The sequence below is a fragment of the Daktulosphaira vitifoliae genome, unplaced genomic scaffold, assembly GCF_025091365.1.
Source record: "Daktulosphaira vitifoliae isolate Bord-2020 unplaced genomic scaffold, ASM2509136v1 Scaffold_156, whole genome shotgun sequence".
In the NCBI taxonomy this organism is placed as follows: domain Eukaryota; kingdom Metazoa; phylum Arthropoda; class Insecta; order Hemiptera; family Phylloxeridae; genus Daktulosphaira; species Daktulosphaira vitifoliae.
In genome coordinates this window covers 3707-9747 of record NW_026099724.1, presented here as the reverse complement: position 1 = coordinate 9747, position 6041 = coordinate 3707, and positions in this window count along the sequence as shown.

The window sequence follows — 6041 nt, the reverse complement described above, 5'->3', positions numbered from 1 at the left end:
TCTCTTTTCCTCTTATTTTTCCTCTACCTACTCTATTGATAAAATAAATCTCGATAACAAACAACTAGGTATTTTACAGTATGACTTACCAAGTTCGGTAAGTCTAAGTATTTATGATGTTCACCAGGAGCTTTGTTACTTAAAGAGGAATTGGTCTGTTGGTCCGGATGGACTATGTGGTGAGTTGCTCTTCCAGTTGAGGTCATATATTGCTTTTCCTCTTTGGCTAATTTTCAGTAAATCCTTACATGAAGGCATTTATCCGTCTATTTTTAATTTAAGTTCTATAACACCAATTCCCAAAACCACTAACTCTGCTTCTGTGTCTGATTATAGACCTATTTCTGTTCAGTCTCGCATTTCAAAAATTTTTGAAATGCTCGTCCTTAATGTAATTCGTCCTTCATTAAAACATATAATTTTAGAGGAACAGCATGGCTTTAGTCCTGGGCGCTCAACTACCACTTGCAACTTGGTTTTTTGTAATTTTGTTTTAAATGCTTTTGAACAAGGCTCCCAGGTTGATGTGCTTTACACAGATTTCAAAAAGGCATTTGATTCTGTTAATCATGAAGTTCTTCTTAATATACTTAAATTAAATGGCTTTGGGGAACCTCTTTTAACATGGTTTAACTCCTATTTAAAAGAAAGATATCAATGGGTGAAATTGTTTGGGACACAATCTAAACTATTTTTAGCTTCCTCTGGGGTACCACAAGGTGGACACTTGTCTCCGTTGTTATTTTCATTATTTGTAAATAGTATAAAAAATGTATTATTAAACTGTAAATTTTTGTGCTTTGCTGACGACATGAAGTTGTTCTTGCAAGTAAGTTCTACTGATGACTGTATTATGCTACAGAATGACCTAGATAAATTTACATTATGGTGCTTAAACATAGGTTTAACCCTTAACTTTGAAAAATGTCGTGTTATGACATTCACTAGATCTCGGTCACCTATTATTTTTTCTTATAGTCTTTGCGGTGCTAATGTTGTAAGAATTAATGATTCTGTACTTGACCTTGGTTTTAAATTCAGTAAAACATTGGATCCTAAGTGTCACATAGAAATGGTATGCTGTAAAGCGTTGAAAAAGCTCGGCTTTATAATAAGATTAGCTGCTAACTTAAAACTAAATTCTTCGCTAAAAATATTATATTCTTCATTGGTTCGGCCAATTGTAGAATATGGTTCTATTGTTTGGAACCCTCATTCCTTATCTGATGCCACCCAAATTGAAAGGGTACAACGGAGATTTTTGCGGCATGCTGGATTTATATTGGGTATCCAACATGACCCTCATGATTATTCTCCAGTTGCAAACAACCTTAATTTATCGTCACTGACTGATCGTAGAGTTGCTGCAGGCATTAAATTTCTAAATGAATTGCTGAATGGAAATATTGATTCACCATATCTTCTAAATTTAATAAATTTTAAAGTTCCTCAGAGAAATTCTCGTTCCTATTTTCTTTTTTTTATCCCCATTTGTTCTACCAATTACTTACAAAATGAGCCCATTAGAAGAATTTTAAATAGTGCCAATATGGACCCACTTATGTTATCTTGTTAACCACCTTATTTTTGTATTTTTGTTATTTTTCTTATTTTTGTACCTCATAGCAGCTTGTATTTTTATATACCTATATTCGTATATTTCTGTTGAATCACTGTGAATCACTCCGTAATGTTATTTATGTTTCTGTTGAATTACTCACTTATTTTATGTATGTTTAAATTGTTATTAATCTAAATTGTAAAAAAGGGCTATGCCCGTTAAATTTATAAATAAATAAATAAATAAATATGCTTACCTAATATAGAAAATATTAACTTATTAATAAAAAAAAAGAATTTCGTATTTCTATAAATAATTGAAAACGGGCGCCCATAGCCGATGTCAACTATAGTTGACACGCACCAAATTTACCGATTTTACGTGCAGCTACGGGCGCTCGCGAGTCATATCGACGGCGGCATTGAACGTGTTAAAAGAATTATATATAAATTACAAAACGGAAAATCCTAATGACAAATGGTTTTTCTAAATTTGCTGAATTAAGACCCTATGGTGTATTTTAACTAGAGCAAGTAGTACACATTCTGTATGCGTGTGCGTGATTCATCAAAATATAAAACTTTTGATTGAAGGGGCTAAATTAAATTTAGACTTAGTCGATTTAATAAAAAGTATAGTCTGTGATATTAATAACGAAATATGTATGCTTAATAATTGTAATCGATGCCCTGGACCTGAAAATCTCAAACGTCAAATGCTTAATTTAGTACTACCACAATAACTGATCAAATAGTATATAGTCAGTGGATGCACACAGATCATACAACACTTGTCGTCAAAATTACTCAAAATAGAGCAGAATTTTTGGAAAAATTAGTTGATCAGTTACATATTGTTAAAAAACATCTTTTCATTTCAAAAGATCGGTCTACGTACTTACGTGAAAAAATAAGCTCTCTTGCTGTAAATGAGTGTATTGTGTGTTAGTCGACTTTGCTGAGAATTTCACGTTGAAACGTTTCTACGTTTGTTCTCTTTAAATATGAAAATACAACACAAATTGTTCGACTAATCGATTTGTTCTGATTTATTTTTATATAAAGATGAATATATACATATATTAATAAACTAACTACTATATCAGTCTTATTTTAGAAACTATTTAATTTGGGGTGAAGTAGAAGTATAACCCTTTGGATCACGGTTGGTAACGAGTAGTTACGAACACCGTTGCAAAAAGGTTAAAGGGATTTTTACAAAAAGTTGAAGATGAACTGTATTATATAAGTGGTGGAATCTAACCCTTTGGATCACGGTTGGTAAAACGTTTATTACGAGCACCGTTGCAAAGGATTAAAAAGGAATATTTAGGAAAAACTAGCAATCTTGATCACGGTTGATAACACGATGGTTATAATCACCGTTGAAGATTATGACTAGCCTTTAAAGAAAAGAAATATATAATTTTGATCACGGTTGGTAACACTTAGTTACGAACACCGTTGAAAATTATATATGTAATAAGGAAAAAATAAAGAAAACTTACTCGATGGAAAAAATGAAATGATGAATTATTATATGAAGACTAGTTGGCAATGAATACTGCAAACACTAGTAAAACGAAGAACTAAAAAAAAAACGATTAGAATTTTTAGAGAATAATTTTACAAGTAGTGACGGTGTACTTTATGCTAACCGTCACCACCGGAGTAGTGTAGAACACAATTGCCCACATATTATTTATTTTTAAAAACCCTCCAAAAACAAAAGAATATTCTAATTTCCTATTTTCGAGTTCTCGCTAAGACTGGTATATAAAATAATCATTACAATAAATATAATAAAAAATAATAAAAAAAAAAAATAATAAATAAATACTTTAATTTACATATTTGAATAAGGGTTGTCAAACAGCGCTGTCCAGCGGACTTTCTTGTAACTGTCAACCAATGATAAAGCCGTAGCGTAACGCTACAACGTTTGTGATTCAGGATGAAATTCAAAGCTACCATTGGGTAAATTCTCAAGCGACTTTACATCCTTATACAATTTAAAAAAAGACAACTGCTACATCGACAATATTATACTTCCCTTAGTACTAAACAAGAACAATAATTTTAAAAATAGTTGCTTACAATTGTATGTAATATTTTATTTTCGTGCAGAATAAATGCATAAAAAACCCAGCACAGTGGGGACGTTGCATAGTTGGGTCCAGTATAGATTTAATCTGACAGTGATGAAAATCACTATCATAAGAAACACTCAATACAAATCTGTAAATAGTGTTTAATTCTAAGAAATTGATGGATAATTACAAAAGTAACATCAATTTCTATTTCCTTAATTTTACCCAGATAAGTAATTCTTTTAATTATATATTATATAATTTTTTAAATTAATTGTTTTCAAATTGTTGATTTTGATTTTTAATATGTTATAATTAATCATTTTGAACGTACTTTTTATTGTCATTTAATGTGAAAGTTTTAATAATAAAAAAAAAATGAATTCATTACCATAACTTTTAGCTTAACTTACAAGTTTGAAATTGACATTATTCAATAGAAAAAAATGAAATTGTTAAGATAAATATGTAATCAGGAAATTTTATAATTACTATTAACAGTGAATTTATCAGAAAAGTTCGATTTTTTTACATTTTTATCGTAATAGATAACAAATAGAAATAATAGTAATCATTTCCTAGTAACTTTTGGTGTTTAAAAAGATTGTACAATTGAAATATGAACTGAATTAATTTTAATGATTTACTTTAATTAAAATTATCAATAAAAAAAAACACCAGTACAGGGGGTCGCGCACAGTGGTGACGTGAATAGTTGGATCAAGTATAATGATATCTGACAGAGATTAAAATCACTATCATAAAAAACGTTTCGATGCAAATCTTTAGATAGTGTTTAATTTTAAAAAAATTGGTGGATTATTCCAAAAGCTACATGAGTAGGGTGAAAAAGGGGATTTTGGTTCCCCCCCCGCTTCACCCACCCACCACACCACATGTGATGTAGGAGAAGAGGTGTGGAGGGGGGAATAAATCCAACGTAAACTAACATAATGCAATGGGAGAGGGAACGTTGAAACCCAACGTAAACTAACCTAAGGCAGGTGAGGAACCTCTCCTCTTCCACCAAGTCTTATGATAGGGGGGTAATGAAACACGACGTTAACTAACACAACTTGTCGCGCACCTAAATTATGCTCAGCCATATAGTATATACGTAATATCGTTTTTTTTGACGAAAAAAAAAAAAGTATTTTCCAGGTAAGCTATACGGTTACGGTGAAAAATATGAATTTTAAACGTCGAATCCGTTATTTTGATATGCGACATGCATATATTTAGATAAAGTCTGTACGTAAAATGTTAATTTTACCTAATTTGTAAAAAAAAAAAAAAAAAATTAGTTCGAAACATTGTGTGCCAGATGGCTGTATTGATGATTATACTATAGCACTCGAGATAAATACAGCAGATGGCTTAACGCGGCGTCGATGTCGCCGTCAATTACATTAATTGTTAATATACGATCTATAAGTTATATGTCGTACATATATATTTTGTCTGAATTATTACTGGTATCCCTCCCATTGTTATAAATTTTTTTATTGCATTCTTCATCCGTCAACGCATTAGAGACGGCAGACGGTCATAATTTTTACAAAGGCATCTGTTTTAAATCCTAATGACGTATATGTGTAAACATTTCACTTTAAGACTGAATGTTTTCACACCATTACAAATGACAAATTTATCAATTAATTGTCTTGGGTGACGTTTATAAAATTGTAACAAGTGCTGTATAACATGTAGAAACCTGAATATTTTTTCTCAGACCACTTGATATACTTTGGTCATTATGCTCGCGATATAAGATGTACTTGTGCGATTAATGACCGCGCACCACCATCACTGATGCAGCGGATAATACAGTAACAATCCGTATTTATAAAGACATCAATAATGATTATATTCACTCTTTGACTAAGCGTTATTAGCGGCTCGCTAACATATTGCTTAAAAATATTCAGTTAAACGTATACAAGTACTAGTATTTATTTATTTATTTTTTTTTTTAAATTTAAAATTGAATAACAATGGCTGATGTACATTTTACTGGTGCTGCACANTTTTTTTATTTAAATTTAAAATTGAATAACAATGGCTGATGTACATTTTACTGGTGCTGCACAAGGTAAGTTTTTTTGATTGTATATTTCGATATTTTCGACGCACAAATTGTATTTACACATTTTTTCACAGCCACCTCTTCCACGACTGTCCCAAACCACCATTCGGTTAAACGTAGGGCTAACAACAGTAGGGTAAAATCCAAAAGGTTGCGTATACAATTGCCGGACGCGAAAAATTTCATCGAGATTGATTCCGCATTGAAGCGAGGAGCCGTTTGGTTTTATCGGAAAAACGTGGAAAATTTCGCGAGCTATCGAGATTTTCTGCGCGCCGTTAAACCCGAGCTGGTTGCCAAACTCG